The 18,818-nt window shown below is 38.0% G+C and overlaps 1 protein-coding gene and 1 pseudogene across 4 annotated transcripts in view; one reads left to right on the top strand and one right to left on the bottom strand.

The window, feature by feature from the left end:
- The window catches only part of MED12L (mediator complex subunit 12L), a 560,363-nt gene that overhangs the window by 147,670 nt on the left and 393,875 nt on the right, over window positions 1-18,818 (top strand). The gene's annotated exons all lie outside the window — the stretch shown is intronic.
- LOC141561858 (peptidyl-prolyl cis-trans isomerase A-like) lies at window positions 11,169-11,764 on the bottom strand (annotated as a pseudogene).

The raw sequence follows: 18,818 nt of genomic DNA, 5'->3' as shown, positions 1-18,818 counted from the left end.
CAGGTCCAATTTTCTATTTACTGTATCATCTAATTGTCTCTAATATACTTAGAATCAAGAAAACTTGTATTCAAATCTCAACTCTGACAACAAATGTATACCCATAGGCGAGTCATTTAAGATTTCTGGAATTCAGTTTCCTCATTTGTAATATCAGTACTACCTACCTCTCAGCATGGTTGTGAGACTCAATTAAAATGATGCATACGAAATGCTTTGTAGACTTTAAAACCTTCATAAGTGTCAGCTACAATTAATATTAATTTTTGACCAGCATAGATCACTTGAACCCTTGTAGTTACATTTTAATAAAGTAAAATTTCTATAGAATTTTTATTTCAACTTCAAACTCCTTAATATTAAGGCTGAGAATCAATGAACACATTGATTGAGTGTCTGTCTTCTATATATGTGTGCTCTGGAAGGCCCCCATAGGGAACAAGCAAGATAAAATGTAGTCACTGCCAAAGAGCTTACAATCTAGTTAGGAGATTAATACCAGAGAAGAGGAAGATAGGAAGCAAGTATTCTTGAATTTCCTTTTCCACAGAGATTGAAAGAAAGTACCCAGGAACACCCAAGTGGGATTCACTTCCAGTCATTGCTATGTGTTAGTGTTAAAATGTTGGAGGAATCGAGTTTAAAAGTTGCTGTTTTTGCCATGATAGCTTACTGGATGGGGGAAGGAAATTTAAACAGCAAAGAATCAATCATCATGACCCCAAGGATAATTGGCACGGAAATCAGTCACAGAATGATACAAAAGAAAGGGGCTTGCAGTTAGGGGGGGAAAGCCGTAGATTTCAAATCAGAAAACTTGACTTGTCTCTCCTAGGTAAATCAGAGCAACTTTGTTAAACCTCAGTTTCCTCACCTGTAAAATGGAAATAATAAAAAATAGTACCTCTTTCTCAAGGTTGCTGTGAAGATCAAATGAAATAATGCTTATAAATCACATTGCAGACTTTAAAGTGCCATAATAAACATCAGCTATTATTGTTGTTGCTCTTACAAACACACACACTTTGGATAAGTTTAGATTCTCAGTTTCCTCATATGTAAAAATCTAAGATCCCTTCTAGACATAAATATGTGATTCTTGATTTTTATGATTTCAAAATTTTCCTAGCCCTCAATATGCTGCAATCTTAATGATCGTCCAGCTCTAAACTCAGAGCCTATTGAAGGAGATAAAAGGGAAAACCAGAAGCCAAAACAGACTGGACTGGTCTTATTTAGAAGCTTAATCACAGCTACAAAGGTATCGAAATTAAATTTCTAAACCTGTAGCACTTAGCACAGTGTATGTACCTGGTAGGTGCTTAATAAATGCTTGGTGACTCACAGCTTGACCACCATGGCCCAGGCTAAGGCAATCAGACCAAACTGATGCAGAGATGGCCCATGGAACCTCCTTCTCGAGCCCTGAGAACAATCTTCCCCAGCCTGTCCTTGTTCCTGAGATTTTCCCCACCGATGTTACGGGTTTATTTAGCAGGATTGGTGGGATAGGGAGAGAAATGGTCTACATCCTAGGAAGGGAGAAGAGAGGCTTATTCTCTAGCCCTAGGGCTTTGAAAAGAGTCCACGTGCATCAATGCATCAAGGATCCGGTGATATCATTATCCTGGGAGCTTGGATTTCAGGCCACGTTTTCTCCTCTGGGGTACAGACAGGATCACAGCCCTTCTCTTCATCTCCCTTTTCTGTTATAGCTCACCCCAACTTTCTCTTTCTCCTTTCTGCTAGTTGCTCTCTGAGATATGACTTGGAGCTCAGCCCCTATTTCTTTCTCTGCATTGCCAGACCCTTAAAATCTTTCAAGTATAAATCTCTACCTTCTGGTTTAGCCCTAGGCTGCTATTTTATATCAAATGAGATAATAACTGCAAAGCTCTAATAGTGCCTGGCACAAAGTAGACCCTTAAATGTTCATTCCCTTCCTTTTCCTTTCCTTTATAAAAGACCCATAGGGTTTAACTAAATTAACTCAGCCAATCCAGGTACATGTAGGTTCTTTCTGCTGGCAGATAGCCTGGTGAATTCCTCAAGGAGAGAGAGCTAGAAATGAACTAAATACAAATATTCCCAGAGGGAGAAAGAATATGGGGGCTCATTGGATGGGGGTAAAACCCAGTGTTATCAATGGTATTAAAGAAAAAATAATTGTGCTGTGAACACACACACACACACACATATGAAACAAGCAAACAATGCTTAAAAGTTGTCCTTCCCTACTTGGAGGTAAACTTGAATTCCCTGCATGGAAAGTAAGAAATGAACTATATCCAGGTATTCTCAAAGGGGAGAGTGAATGAATGTGAGTGTGTGTGTGTGTGTGTGTTTGTGTGTGTGAGAGATGGGGAGGGGGAAAGGAAGCATGAGGAAGAAAAAAAAAAGAAGGGAGCAAAGAAAAGAGAGAGGAAAAGAAAGATAAAAGAGAGAGAGGCATGAAGAAGAAAGAAAAATGAAGAGAGCAAGGAAAAAAGAAAATGAGAAAGGGGGAGAATAAAAGAGAAAAGAAGAATGAGGAAGAGAGAAATCAAGAAAGCAAGGAAAAGAGAGAAAGGAAGAGAGAAAAAAGAGGAGTGAGAAAAATTAGAAAGAATGAGGAAGAAAAATGAAGAATAAGAAAAAGAGAGAAGGGAAAGAAAGGAAAGAGAGAGGTGAGAGAAAGAAGAGGAAGAGAGCAACAGAAACACAGACAGAGACAGAGAGACAGAGTTTGGATCGATATTCCAGCTATACTGATGGTTTTGGTGAAAAAAAAAAATTCCCCAAATCAAATGCAGTTGATGTAATTCTAGAGTTTCACTTTTGAGTACTTAGGACACGTACAGAGACAATAACAGGAAAGAAGATGTATGTGTGTGTGTGTGTGTGTGTTTACATATATATTATATATACATACATACATAATATATAGATAAAGTGCTATATTAGTGTTACAGACAGAAAAATATCAATCAATAGCAAGTAAGATTGGATTTATAATCAAAGGGCCTGAATTCAAATTGTGGATCTTGTACTTAGCATCTGCGACCTTGACCAGTCACAGCCCCTTTTGCTAGAAGTCTATTTTGAGTTTTGCAACCTTGGCAAAGTGATTGACAAGAAGATGATGTGGGGGAATCCTGGTTGGGTCTAGAATGGATGTGGTGAATGTTATCAAATTCATCACTTCTCAGAAAAGTACAACTTTAAAAGAATTTCCTAATCCAAGATCCCGTGAGCTCTTCTCACATAATCTTTGGGATTGGGTGAGCTAACTGTTCTCAGACAAAGAAATTAAGTTTAACCTGGTAATGGTAAGAGATCCTACCCATTTCCCACTTGAGAATTTTTAAGATGATGTATATATAACCTTTTCCTTTGCCACTGCCTCATAAGGACCATGGAACCTTTTCATCTGACTTTCACTGAAATCCCCCATGTATTATCATCCCATTTAGAATGAATTGACAGCAAGCACTGTCTCTGCTATTCTATTTGTAGTCCCAGCCTTTAGCATGGTGTAATAATAATGTTTAATAGATTTTTTTCATTAATTAATTATGGTGCTTAATAGATTTTTTATTCATTAATTATGTATATTTGCTTTTAGCATTAAATAAATGCTAACCCCTATAGTTGGATAGTCAATTTATTGGCCCACTAGTTCTTGCTATCCTTAAAAACTATCATTATGTATTATTTTTGTTCATTTCAGTAAAAATTATAATATTGAATTAATTTATCATTCAGGCACAAATTACAGAATTATAGAATCTCAGAATTGGAAAGGATCTTAGAAGTCATCACGTCTTATCCAAATAGGTTTCCCCCTCTAGTATCTCAGACCTGAAAACTACTTCTACCTGAAATCATCACTAATCCATGACTTTTATTATCTTTCAAAACTTTGAGACAGCTCTAATTGCTTAGGAAGCTTTTTTTTAAACTGGAACCTAAATCTTTATCTTTGCCACTTCTCATTATTCTTCCTTAGCCCTCTGGGACCAAGCAAAATGAATCTAATCTAAATAGTGGTGAGTTGCGGAGGGAGTGGTGCGAGGAAGTATACATACACACAACACACTTTTAAGTTTCAAGTCTGAGATTATCATTTTCTTCATCATTTTCTCAAGTCCAGACAAACAGCAAAGCAATAAACAAGCCTTAGAAAATTTAACAATCATCTGTCCCAAACTGCTTCTAGCACACTGTCGAATCTAAATTGAATTTTAGTTCAACCTTTATTTTCTAGCTGTTTTAATTAGTATCTCCAGTAAATGTGGTCTTTCACAAGCCTTTCCAATTTCTAAGGGGAAAAGTGACCTCGGGAGTATTTTATACTTCCATCCTTTATTCTTGCTGAAAAGAGTCTCTGTGAACAAAACACAGGTTTTCAATTCGAATGTTCTCTAACCTCTAGGTCCCCAAGGCAATAAATGGATTTTCTTGTAGGTGATTACACTCCAAAGTGCAGCTGGGACATCTTACCCTTACCTGTCACCACACTGTCACGTGTGTGGACTGAAAATTCCCAACCCTAAACACTTCTCTAATAAAGCCAAGGGAAAGAAGGGGCAGGTCAATAAATGGGCTTGTGCCTATGGAGAGAACTCTGCTACTGCTTCCTCAGACTAGCTGAGTCCCTATCAAGCCTGAAGTATTCTGGCTTAGCTGAAGAGCTCAGGAAGAATGAGTTGAAAAATCAAGAAACCGTTCAAGAGAATGATCTGTGTAGACTGAGAGGAGAGCATTTGTGCTGTCATTTGTAAGGGGATAAAGTGGGATTTTATTCTGGCCAGAGGACAACTGGACCTTATCTTACCACTCATTCAGAAATTCGTTAAGGAAAACTTGCCTCTGTAAGATACTGCACATGATTGGGACTTAGCTGAAATCTCTCCTACTCATAATACTTATTTGCCTCATCCTACCTCTTTCTAATAAAAAAACTAATTATTTATCTGTCAAGTTTTGATTGGGATTCCACATTTTACTAAAATATATAGAAGAGAAATTTATTTTATAGATATGAAAAATGGGGGAAATGATGAATTTATAGGTTCAAATTGTTTCGACCTGCTGCTTAGGAGAGATTCCATTATTAAGAATATTTCATTGTGAAAACATGTGAAATTTGAATGAATCAATGAAAGTTCCTCAAGAAAGAGGTTTTTGTATTTGTTGTAATTATATCCCTGGTGGTTCTGGCACATAATAGGTGCTTAATATGTATTTCATGATTGGTGAGGGGTGATGAGCATCCAAATTAGAGTAGTGACCATATGAATAGAGAGAAGAGGATAGATAAAGAGATGCTACAGTGTTAAAACTAAGATTTGTCAACTGACTGGATATAGTAATAAGAAAGAAAAGAGAACCGAGAGTTTAGGATGGAAACTTGGATTTCTGGAAAGACAAGATGGTGGTACCCTCAGTAGGAATAGAGCAGGCAGGAGGAGGGATTTATTTAAGGGAGAAAAGATAAGTTCCATTTTACACACAATGACCATGATTTCAAAGATGTGGTATGCCCTTCCCCAATACAGATTGCATCCATTCCTGCTCTTGGCTGTGTAGTTCCTGTCCATATTCATTCATAAATCTGACACATGGGATCCACTTAACAGCTCATTGCTTTCCTATTGTCCCCTTGACCTTGTAAACTAAGTATTTATCAGTCCCTTACTCTCACAACATGACCCATCTATCCTTTTCAGATTGAATATTTCTCAGATTATCATATTCTTTATGATGCTTCTAAATTGATGCATTCTGTTTATACCTAGCACCTATTTCTTTATTGTCCTTGGAGAGATCCTTAATTTCATTTCTTTGGAGAAAGTAATGTTTCATGATTTAGTCACAATATTGTTAGGTTCTTACTAACACAATATCACTGGAAGAATATTGGTGGTCAAAAGACAGACCTTTGTTTCAGAAAACGGCTCAGAGTGATTAAAAGAATTGCATAATTCCTCCAAATAATCAACCCACTCTCTACTCCTGATCAATTCTGAACCTTGTTCACTGTTCATTTTCAGTGCTGGCCCAATAGATATCTACTAATAGGTCTTATTTGTCCTCCCACCTGCATATTATAGCTAAACAAAAGACATTCCTCATCCACTTTGTTTTTCCTGTGTGGACAGTTAGGTCAAATTCCTCTGAGTGATTATAGATCTCATTGAGGGAGCTGTGTAATGTTCTGGGATAACATAATCTAATCTGCCAAAAGGAGCACTTGAAAGAATTAACAACATGGATCAACAGTGGAAAATTAAAAGAAAAAATACTAATAGGATCTTCAGCTTCTTAAATGAGTGAGAAAGTCATAAAGCTGCCAGACTCTGTTCTGACAGGTCTCACAGTGTATTATGTTCAATTATGAGGACTACAGTTTGAGGGACACTGAAAAGTTGGGAGGGCATTGAGAGGCAAGCCCTAAAGATGTTGTCAAGCCCTAAAGATGTTGTCACCTGAGAGGAAACAGAAGTAAATGAGATGTTTAGGATTAAGAAAAGAAGATTAGAGGGACATTTTTCACTATCTCTAAGAATTTAAAGGGCTTGTAGGTTGAAGAGGGATTTGATTAATTCTACTTGGCCTCAAATGACCAAATCAGAAGCTAAAATCTTCCTAACTGTAAGAACTATCCAAAAATAGGATGGATTGCCTCCAGAGGTGGTAGAGGCTCTTCCTTGGGGATTTTCAAGCAGGATCTAGAATACTCATAAGTAACATTTATACACAATGGTCTATGTGATAATCACTGTGCTGAGAGTTGCAAAAGTATGACCTCATTTAATCATCATAACAATCCTAGAAGATGGGGCTCAGTTTACAGATGAGGAAACTGAGGTAAACAAAGGATAAGGGACTTTCCCAGGATCTAGACCTGACATGGCACCACATAGCAGAAGGATAAGTCTTTAAGCTTATTATACTGAGAATTTTTTTTCTGAAATGAATTAGGCTAAATTGCCATTGAGATCCCTTCCAATTATCCATTTCTATGATTCTAGGACATACAGAGTATTTCTCTTTCTTTTGTAAACATTGTGTTTCCTCCATGGCATGGTACATTCCTTTGGTTTCATGCCTCATTTCATATTAATGACCAAAGACTTGTTAAATAAAGTTATCTCTGTTTTAACTTCTTTCAAGAAAACCTATATGATTTTGATTTATGCATGGGAGAGCCTTTGTTGAAAGTGAGCATGTTCTCAGTGCAGGGGAGGAAGGAAAATAGAGAATTTGAAACTCAAAGTTTTAAATAATAACATTTTTTAAATTGCAAAAAAAAGTTTGCATTTAAGGTGGTAGCTGATTTTATTAAATCAAATGCTTATTTTTTATAACCATAAAACAATAAACTTGAGTCAATTTTGTTTCTATAAAGGTGTTTGCTTTTGAACATTTTTTCACAAAAGTTTATTGATTCCTCTCTTACTTTCATCAAGGGTGCTGTAAATGGCTGTGCATATTGCTCTTATAAAACTTTGATGGAGATGGAAAAGTTAGCATATGAGATGTTTTTTAAGGGAAGATGAATTAGTAGAGTCCAAGATTTTCCCATTCCTAATTCCATGTCTTAGTATAAGGAGTTCAAAAGAAAAAGAAAAAAAGCCCCTATACTAGGGATTAGGAAGAAACTGGTGATTTTTTTAAGATTCAGTTTCCACTGTGTGGTATGGGAGGAAGATGGATTGCCACATGTTAAAGGATGAATGGTTAGTGAATAAATGAAAACACAGTGCACAGACCACTTCTTCAGGAAGTTTGTCAGTAAAATGAATGAAAGGATGAGTTTAGTAGCTGGAGGGATTAGCAGGGTCAATTGAAAGAATTTTCAAAAAGAGGGAGATATTTGTCTAAAGCTACAAAGGAAGTGAAGAGGAAAAAGTTGAAGAGCAAAATAATAAAGGAACACAAATAGGTGGTTGTCAAAAGATCTAAGCTATCAACAGTGATGTAAAAATATGCTGAGAATCATTAATAATTAGAGAAAAATTAAAATAATGCTGAGATTTCACCTCATACCTATCACATTGGCAGAGATAACAATAAAGGAAAAATTATCATTTTAGGGGACTTTGGGGGAAAGATATGCACCGAGGCACAGGGAATAGAGCTGTGAATTAATCCACACATCCTAGAAAACCATTCTGAAAAACTGCCCCAAAAGTCACCAAAGAAACATACTATTCTGAATTTAAACTATACCCAAAAATGTATTCAAAAAAGAAAGAATAAGATCCATCTATACAAAAATAGCTGATATCAACTCTTTGTTATTGTAAAGAACTAGAAACAAATGGGGTGCCTATCAAATGGGGGAATGGATGAACAAATTTTGGTGTAGAAATGTCATTCAACATTTCGATATCTGAAAAGACAATTTCAGAGAAACTCAGGAAGACTTGTATAAACTGATGCAGAGTGAAATGAACAGACCAGAAAGACAATAGACAGTAGCAAAAACATTGTAAGATTTTTAAAGGCTTCAAAACTGCCATCAATACAATGACTAATCACAACTCTAGAGAGCTAAGGATAAAGCATGTCACACCTCCCCACAGAGAAGAGAAAGAATCAAGTGCAGAATGAGGAATGTATTTTTGGAAATGACAAATGTGTGGATATATTTTGCTTGACTATGATTATTTGTTTCAAGGATTGTGTTTTTGTGGGGGTGAGACAAAATTGGAAAGAACTAGTGATCATGTTGCCAAAAAAGGAAAGGGAAAAAAAGAAGAGGGTCATTGAAGCATTTTTAAATGTACAGAAAATAGAAGAGAGTTCAAGAGGAGAAAAAAATAGACACTAAACAAATTGAAATATTGAAATAATATGTTGAATTTATCTTTTAAGTGCATGATTTCCACAAGAGAGATTCACATTTTATATCTTTTTTTTTCTGTGTTACTTTTTAGATAGAAGAGTTGGATTTATTTTTATTTGGGGGTTGATGGATTTTGATATGGTTTTTGTTTCTGATATTCATTAATTTTAGAATAAATTATTTAGAAGAAAATATTTAAATTTTCAGATTAATGTGGATTCAAAGTGGGGGAGGAAAGAAAGAAGGCAGGAAGGAAGGGAGGAAAGGAAGAAGGCAGGAAGGAAGGAAGGAAAGGAGGGAGGGAGGAGAGGAAGGAAGAAATTAGCCTGTGACATAAGCGGAAAACTAGTCTTAAAGATTAAAAGTGTTACATCTTCTGATACAGGAAGGAAGAGAAGATGGACATAAACCAGGAAACACATTTGAAGCAGAGCAGATTTATTTAATAAGTGAACCTGGCACGTGCCTCAGGGCTCCCAAGGTTAATAAAAACAAAGTTGTTAGTGACAAAAGCCAACATAGTTTCTCTTTGTGGTTTGAGTACATGCTGCAGCCTGCCTGAATGTTGGCTTTCCCTGTAGTGTTGTCAACATCTCCTTCCCCTGGGTATCAAAGCAGCATCCGAGATCCAGGTCAGGGTCAGACCTAGAATCCCCGATGAGTAAATCTTATCTATCCCAGACCCATTTTTTGACCTGGAATCAGATACTCACTTCAAGCCTTTAATTAATGACCTTTAGAATGACACTGGCTTTGTTATTCGTGATGTCTTTAAGGATTACTTGAACTATCTTTTATTTTGTTCTTCCTTATGACTGAATAGGAAGCTTTGGTCCTAATAGAGCCATTGATTGGAATCTGAGGGCCAGTAGTGTAGACAGGCTCTGAAGATTGGTCTAAGTGGAGACTCTTGTCCTCTTTCTAGCCTATTGTAGCTAGCTCACTTCATTCACAGGGAGCAGAGGTGAGTGAGTCGGACTCAGTACTCCCTAGAGCTCTGCAAGCTCCCTCCATCATTCAACTAGAGTCTTGCTAATTACAACACTTACATCCCACCCAATGACTGGTCCTGCTTCCAGCGTGAACCCTATAACTGTCACTGAGGGAAGCAGTAGCTGTAGGGACTCTACCACCAATCATACCAACTGCTGACCAACTGCCATTATCTATAAGCCCAGAGTCCTGGACCCCCTCTTTCACTAGTCCTCCTACAAGCCCAGCACCTTATTCTGGGAAGTAAAGCCTAAAAGGACATGGCGTGGCAACTAACCCTGCAGATTTTGCAGCCTTGAATTCCATAGCCACCACAACTACTGAAGACCCAGAAAATTAAGTGCTCACTGCCTAAATCTTTGTCACTGCCAAATGGTTCAAGGTCAGAAATGGATAATTATCGGTAGGAATCGTATTAAAGAAGATGCATTGCTCTCTGGATTGCTGTCCCACCCTAAGGACTATGAGACCTTTCTATATGACTTATAGCAGAAACCTCATACCATTGGAATATAAGTTCCTAGAGGACAGATACCATCTTGCTTTTTTCTCTTTGTATCCCAGGTGTTTGGTGTAAGAAACACTTAACGTTTTCTCATTCATTATTATACCTGTACATGTATAACATGAATTGTTTGTTGAATATCAATCAACAGTGATATTGGCTGTAACTTAATAGACAAAAAAATAACGATTATCAATGTAGGGAGTAATTTCAGAAACAACGGCGTACAAATTATTGACTAAGAAGAAAGGTCAAATTTCACATCAAATTAGAAGAAAGTATAAAGACGGGAAAATATTTCGTGAAGTCATAACAGGTCCAGCCTGACTTATTTCAATAAGTAATTGACTCTGAAAAATAGGAAATGGATACTAGGTGACTTTTTATTCAGCCATCACAAGGATATATGGCTGGTCTCGTCATTTGACTAGTAAGTACTAGAGTTAGGCTTCTAAGATAGGTACCTCCTTATTGGAAGTCTACTGAAAGAATTTTAACTATTATAAAAAATAGTATGATGAAGGGTCCTGGAATCATCTCATCCTGCAAATACTTAATTTGCTTTTTGCTGAGCAAGAGAGCCATGGCATGAAAAAGAAATGCTGGGTTCGAGGTTATAATTTCTTTCTTCTCAGTCAATAGTTTGCACACCATTGTTCATTAATTGATTGTTCAACACCCAAATTTTTTTTGTAGTTTAATTTTTATATTATAATCATGAACTTAACTCTGTTGTCTAGCCAGACTTGTGGCAAGAGAAGGAAACAAAATCCAAAGAGAATTGCAGCAAGTGAGACAAGGATTAGAGAATATAAGAGCAGATGGGGCTGGTGGTGTTGTCTCCAAGCACAAAGGAATGGTTTGATGGATGATTAAGACAAAAAACAAATAAAACAAAACAACTTAAAAGAGTTGTCCATAGTCAACAATAGTAATCTTCTTGCTGATCTTGCCATACTGAGAACCAAAATTCTCCATGGCTTCTACAATGTTCGTGCCTTCTTTCACTTGGTTGAAGACCACATGCTTGCCATACAACCAGACTTACCAGTACAAATGAAAATCTGAGAGCATTGGCCACAAGATGTCAGGACCAGCATGCTTCAGGATGAAGTTCTCGTCAACAAAGAGCTCCCCATTGATGGATTTGCCACCAGTGTCATTAGGGTGTGTGAAGTCATTACCCTGGCACACAAACACAGGGATGATTCTGTGGAAAAGGATTCCTTGTAACCAGATCCTAGACCATGGATATTTTCTGCTGTCTTAAGAAACTTGTCCACAAAAAGCTCACAAGTAATCCCGCCCAAGGACTCGTTATCATTATTGATATAGAAGCATATGTTGGCTTGGCTGTGGCCATGGATTCCCAGGCTGGGTGAGCCGACTGAGGCAGGTGGAATCAAGACAAGGAGTCCAAACACCCACATTTCTTAATGAGGAAGTGGAAATGGCACTCAAAAAATTATAGTCACAAAAACTGGCTGCAACTGGACAAACAAATATAAGAAATCAATGCTAAAAAAGACTATAGTTTTAATGACATTAAGACGGCCATTTTCAAGGATTTTCAGAGGAATATTATAAAAGAAAATAACATATTGAGAATTAATATTTTAAAGGTATCAGATATTAGCAACTGACAACCTATATCCATATTTTTTCTACCTCTATTAATTTTTTCCAAGAGTGGTCTATAGCCCTTCCTTGGTGGCAAATAAGGCAAGAACTATATTGAGCCTCCAAATGGGGGAAGGTCCTTAGACCCTTCGTTCTTCACCCACGCACTCCTTGGCTAGGAGCACATGGAACCTCTGTTGTTTCTGATAGATGGTGTTTGATTCTGTGTTGGAGATAGAATAGTCCAGAGTAAGACCTTGTGAATTTTGAAATGGGAAGAGTCATCAAAGGTCCCCTTAGCAACTGAAACTGGTGGCAACAATTGCTGAGTCTGGTAAGAAGCCTGCTCTCAGGAGCAGCCTGTTGGACCCGGCACAGCAGTGAATTTCTTCAGTGCCTGAGAGACTTCATCTGCAAGTAAGGACTCCCCCATATCTTGAAGTGACCTTGGTGGGGGAAATATTTTATAGCAACATTTAAGTTTGAATTTACTCTCCCCAGAGATTGATGTACTTCAGTCCTTTCTATTCCTTTTAAGTAATTAGCTTTGTAGAAATTAATTGCTGTTAATTGGTTAAATGATATTAAGGAAGTATCCATTATCTATTGATAGTGAGGGGAACACCAAGTATAGGCTCATGATTGATAGTATCAGAGATAACGACCCCAGCCCCTCAGGGTTACCCCTAGAGCCTAGTGAAAAAGAAGTTCTAGCATACTGTAGAGATCCAACCTGATAATCCAAGTGTGAGTTAGCAGACTCCCAAAGTCTGTATTCATTTCCAAAAGCAAAAACAGAGGGGGGGGGAGAAGTATAAGGTAATTTGGGGATAGAAGAGGCACCAGAAGCTGAACCATATCAGAGGCAACATTTAAGTTCTGAAGAAGAAAACTGGGATTATTAAAAGGAGGAGGTGAATTAATTAAAGAACTTTGATAAGGTAACTAAGGAGCCTTGGTGAAGTAACTCAGGAGCCTTGGTGAGGTAACCAAGGAGCATTGGATCCTTTATAGCCTTTGTTTGTCTTCAGTTCAGATAGTTGTCCTGAGTGTTTCCATTCTCCAGAGGGCAATTTTATTTTATTTAAATTTTGGTTTTGTTCTGAACTTTGAAAAATATCAGGTGGAAGGAGGATTCCTGAGTACTTTATGGAGCAGAGGAAGAAGATTATGTCCAGAAGTGTGAATCTAAGTTATTTAAAACTGCACTAAGACTTTTGGGTATAGCCTGTTCTTTTTTTTTTCCCAAAGTATATAGTGAAAAAAAATTTTTTTAAGTATATAGTAAGTCTAACATGTAACTTTGCAACAAACAAAAAAATAGTCTCGGTACATATTGATTGTATTCCTGATGAAAATTTGAGAAAAGAACTAGCCAGATTTCAGGACCAGTTTTCTATAGCCAGCTACGTCTTCACAATCACAAATTTGACTAAGAAGTACAAAGACTACCAGATCCCATTGGGATCAAATCTTTTTTTTTTCCTTCTTCCCCCAAAAAAGCAAAGAAAAAAGAAAAAAATGACTCAATAAAGTGTACCTTACAGGCACTCCTTCCACATGGTGCTACCTGTGCAAAAATTTAACATCAGAATAGATCCATAATACTCAGAGATAATTCTCTTCAAGGATCCTTTGATTTTCATTTTTCATTTTTACTTGAGGCCTAAAACAAAGAAGCCAAGAAGGATAAAGATTGAGAAAAAGCCATTGAATTTGACTACCATTGCTACTTTTGGAGATCATTGACAACTCTGGAAAGAGTAGTTGAGTGATGACATCAATAGCCATATTTCAGGGGATTCTGAAGGAAGTGAGAGGGCGGGATGCAATTTGAGTACACAGTTGTTTTTCATGTTTATTTATGAAAAGGAGAAGAGAGAGGGGCTGAGAGTTGGAATGAATGGTGGAGTCCACTAGGGTGTGTTTATAAGCAGAAAAGGAACTGGTAGATCAGGAGATGTTGAAGATTAGAGAGAGTCTGGAATGATTTCCTGAGCTGTCTTCTAGAGAAGGGAAGGGAACACAGTCCATGGGAAGATGTCTCTTTCTTGCCCTGCTTCTTTGGTGACACTGTGGGAAGAGTTAGACCCAAGTCTTTCAGCAACAATATTGCTTGCATGGGTGGTTGGGGCAGAATCTAGCTTCTGAGACAGTTTATCCAGAGGTAAATTAAGGAGAAAGTGAACTGAGTCGAAAAGAAGCACCTATCCCATTCCTTGCTGGTATATCTCCATTGTCTTGGAGATGCTCCAGTTTCTTATGATCCAACCAGACTATTATGTAATGCTACATCTCTTCCACATGATAGTGCCCTGCTCCAGTGCTGCCTTCTCTGCCAGTAGCTCTTTCTTCCAGTGTTAATAATTCTTTTCCGTTGCTGAGAGCTATTGAGCTTTTTGAGCCAGAGAATCTCAGGGAAGTTCCCAGGCTTGAAAAAATAGTGCTCACTACCCTGCAAAGCCACATATGACTTCTGGGAGTTTGGATACAACATGAACAGAGCAATGTCTTTTCAGTCCTCCAAAAGCAGTTTTGGTGGCAGGAGGAACCCAGTGAAAAGCCTTTTGGGACATCTCTGGAAGGGATGGGTGAGGGAGAGAGTTAGAGAAGAATGCAAGATAAGAGCTATGAATGTAGCAGACCCTTGCTGGTCATGGGAGTCCCCTGGAATATCTGCCACGTCTTTAGAGGTGAGGGTACTCTCTCAGAGGAGCACTCTCTCCCACACCCCAGCAATTCCAGCTCTTCTTGTTCAGAATGACAGTTCCCAGCTTCTAGAACAGGAGGTACTGGTGTAGACATGGGAGGACAGTTTTTAGTGCTTCGTGGGATGGCTGGGATGCCTTGAGCAGATCAAAAAGTCAGTAAAATAAATGAGTACCTCCCTCTACCATGATCCTGCAGACAGAGTTCACGTGGCACCATAAAACCACCGGAGTGTGGAATCTCTACTCAAACTACCCCCCAACTGAACTAAAATGCCACCCTCTGAAGGCAAATAAGGTTTAAGGATGTTGCATATACAGCTTGGTGGGAAAAAAAAGTGCTGCCTTTTAATTAAAAGGAAATCTGAGGAAGAGGATACTGTCTTCATATAAGGATATTGAGGGTCCTAAGTGAGTTAGGGCGGAACCTTAACTTACTCTTTAGAGCATCATAGATTTAGAACTAGAACATTTGGAAGCCATCTAGACCAACCCCCTCACTTAGAGATGAGGAAATAAGATTCAGAGAAGTTTCAGACACATTGATTTTTGAGTCAGTGGTAGTACTTCTAAGCAAAAATGTCATGCAGGCAGTGGGAGATTTTATTCTGGCATTCTGGAGAGAATTCATGGCAGAATGTAATAGATTTATATTCTATATTATATTATATAGAGAGATATAATAGAAGAGAAAGAAGAAAGAAGGAAGAGGAAGAAAGGAAGGAGGAGGAGAAAAACAAGGAAGAGTAGGAATAAGAGACTGGGAAGAAGGAGGGAGGAAGAAGAGAAGAAAAGGAGAGTGGGTAAAATGGAAGAGAGACAGAGACAAAAACAGAAACAGAGAAATAGAGGGAAATGGGGCAGCTAGGTGGCACAGTGGATAGAGCACCAGCCCTGAAGTCAGGAAGACCTGAGTTCAAATTTGATCTCAACACTTAATACTTCCTAGCTGTGTGACCCTGGGCAAGTCACTTAACTCCAGCCTCAGGGGGAAAAAAGAAACAAACAAACAGAAAAAGAGACGGAGAGATGTGATGGCAGTTTTCCCATGAATTCAGGACTTCTTACATAGGATGCACTGAGTTACTTTGATTTTGATGTACATATTTTAAGATAATTGATTCCTTTACAGTGTTTTATTTTTTGTATTTAAAAACATTGTTCTGAGAAGGTCATAAGTTTCACCAAACCATCAAAGAGTCTGTGACATATAAACTCCTAGTAAGGAGTTCTTTCATACCACATTATACAGTGCTCTCAACTCAATGACAAAATCTTACTTTTGTCCTTTGCATGTCTCCCCATCTTGCTTCTGTCTTTCATTTTGTTCAATTCTTTCTCCAAAAGGTTCTTAAGCATCTCCCCCTTATCTTCCATTTTCCTGGCTCCTACCATAGCTCTGATCCTTTATGCCTTAAGGAATGACTCAGTCTGGTGTCTAACCTATCTTACAAACCAATACTAGATTAATCTTCCTAAAACACTATTTTAATCTTCTCATATACTCTCTTTAAGAGACAGCATGCATAATGCATCATGGACCAGGAATCAGGAAAATGTGACTTTGAATCCTGCCTCAGGCTCTTACTAGCTATAGGATTCTGGTCAAGTCATTTAATCTGGAGAGACAGCCAGGTAACTTAGTGGGTAGAGCACTGGGTCTGCAGCCAAGAAGACCTAACTCAGACACATACTAATACTATGGCTGTTTGCCTCTGTTTTTTCAACTATAAAATGGGGGAAATAAAGTTCCCATCCTACTCTCAGGGTTGTTGTAAGAATCAAATGAGATCACATTTGTCAAGTGCCTGACACCTAGTAAGTTCTATATAAATGTTATGATCATGATCATTATTATTATTAATTATTTCATCTGTAAAATAAGGCCATTGGGCTTGCCGGCCTCTATGATCCTAAGGTTTTACATAATCTAGCCTTACTCTCTCTAATCTCATCTCTCATTTTTCTCTGACTTTTTTTTTTTTTTTTTTTTTTTTTTTGGCTGAGGCAATTGGGGTTAAGTGACTTGCCCAGGGTCACACAGCTAGGAAGTGTTAAGTGTCTGAGGTCACATTTGAACTCGGGTCCTCCTGACTTCAGAGCGGGTGCTCTATCCACTGGCCACTTAGCTGCCCCTCATCTCTCATTTTTCAACAAAATCCCTGCACTGACCCTGCCTCCAATGCAACTAACAATCCACCAGTTCCTGAGTTCCCAGACAGCATCTCTATCTGTGTTCCCATCTAGAAGACCCTCTCCTTCTTCCATAGAGCTAATCCTTTAAAGCCTTACATCAAGTTCACCTTCTCTCCTTATTCTTCTGCCCTCCTCACCTCACTTATTCCCTCCTCCTCCTCTGCACTTCATATCATTCCCTTTGGCACTTATTGGATATGTCTTGGAATTGTAACTTAACAGGTTGGGAAGTGTAAATGCAGAGACTTATATAATCTCATAGCAGGATTGCAAGCATCCAGGACAGGATCTTATACTACTTTCTCCTCAATCAGGCAAACAGTACTTACTAAAACTCTTCTGTGTTGGGACAAGCTGTGTAGATTAATGGGAAAGGGTTAAAAAGGGAGGGAAAGGATGGCATAGGATAAGGTTGGGGTTCAGAAGGGGTTAGATCAACAGGAGTGGGATAAATTATGTAGATGAATAGGAATCGCATAAAGAGGGAAGGAAAGGATGGGGAGAGACGATAAGGGGAAAGGATACGTGGTGGGGGAGGGGGAGAGGTTAAGTAACAACAAGGTAAGTCAAGGAATAGAATTAAAGTAGACAGAGATAGGAAATAAGATATATACAACCACTATGACAAGGATCAAGAGTAGAATTTATTAGTTTTAAAAAAAAGGGGGGCTAATTAAATCATTGATCTCAAAGTTAAAAGATTTAATCAATAGAGAAATCTACATGAGATGTCAGCCCATACTGTTTTAGATGCATGTTTACATATGTGTAAATGCATAGGTATAGATGTGTATATGTCTGTGTATGCATGGAAGGTGTATGTGTGTATACAGATGTAAGTGTGAAACAGGTGCAATATAGATAGTTTAGTTGTAGCCTGCTTGGAGGAGGTAAGTAGGTGGAGAGGGAGGAGGTGAAAGGGGGAAAAAAGGGCCTGGAGAACAAAAGAATAGCCTAAAAGGTAGCAAAGATGGGCAGTCATGAATACAATGTCTTCTATTATTATATGTGCTTTCTTGAAGTGAAAAGTTATTGTTACATATTTTGAATCTTTCCTGATGTTCTGTTGGCACATGACAATATTTTGTCTTTTTTTGTTTTGTTTTGTTTTGTTTTTTATTTTCATTTTCAGTCTATTTCTGATTTTTTTTCTTATTTTATATTTTTAAAAAAGCACTCTGTTATGTGCCGGTATATATATAGGTATGGGGATATAGTAACAGGAAAATATTCTCTTCCCTCAAGGAGATGATATTCCAATGAGGAGGGAACAAGGGCATGTAGCCCCCCACACACATAACAAATACCACAAGTGCTCATATAATACAAATATATGCATATGTACATGCATATTTATGTTTTTAAATACTTATTTTTTCTTTCATTCACTCATTTATGTATTTGTCTATTTATTGATGATCTTGAATGAAAACAGGAATTCAGAGGAGAACATTTCAGATACGGAGTCCAGACATGGCATATTATTATCACTGTTTCAAAGACAGTATTAGAAAGAGCTTTTAATTTGAAGCTGGGGACCTGAGTTCCATTCCTCGCCCTGCTGCTTGGTTCTTGCGGGACTTTGGGTCTGGTGCTCAATTTCTTCATCTATAAAACGGGGGACAGGGACCAGAAGTCCACTGTAACATCCAGCTCTGAATGCTGTGACTAATGAGAAAATAGACCAACCCAGATCTTGAGTGACTATATCATGCTATTCTTTTCCTCAAGGACCCAACTCTATCAAAGTTAATGTCCTCCCGTAGCTGGAAGTGACCTATTTTTCCTCAAACATTTTACAGCACGTGGCCTTGATCCTCTCTCCCCTCCTCTCACACCATCTCTTGTAACAAAGTTATTTGTGTGAGGGTCACTCTTACCCTTCCTTCTCCCTCTCTAACACCCCCTCCCAATTTCCTGACAATTGGGTCCCTATCGTTCCCATCTTTGTTTGTCCGAC

This window comes from Sminthopsis crassicaudata, chromosome 3 (assembly GCF_048593235.1).
Source record: "Sminthopsis crassicaudata isolate SCR6 chromosome 3, ASM4859323v1, whole genome shotgun sequence".
NCBI lineage: Eukaryota > Metazoa > Chordata > Mammalia > Dasyuromorphia > Dasyuridae > Sminthopsis > Sminthopsis crassicaudata.
This window is presented reverse-complemented; position numbering and strand designations above follow the sequence as displayed.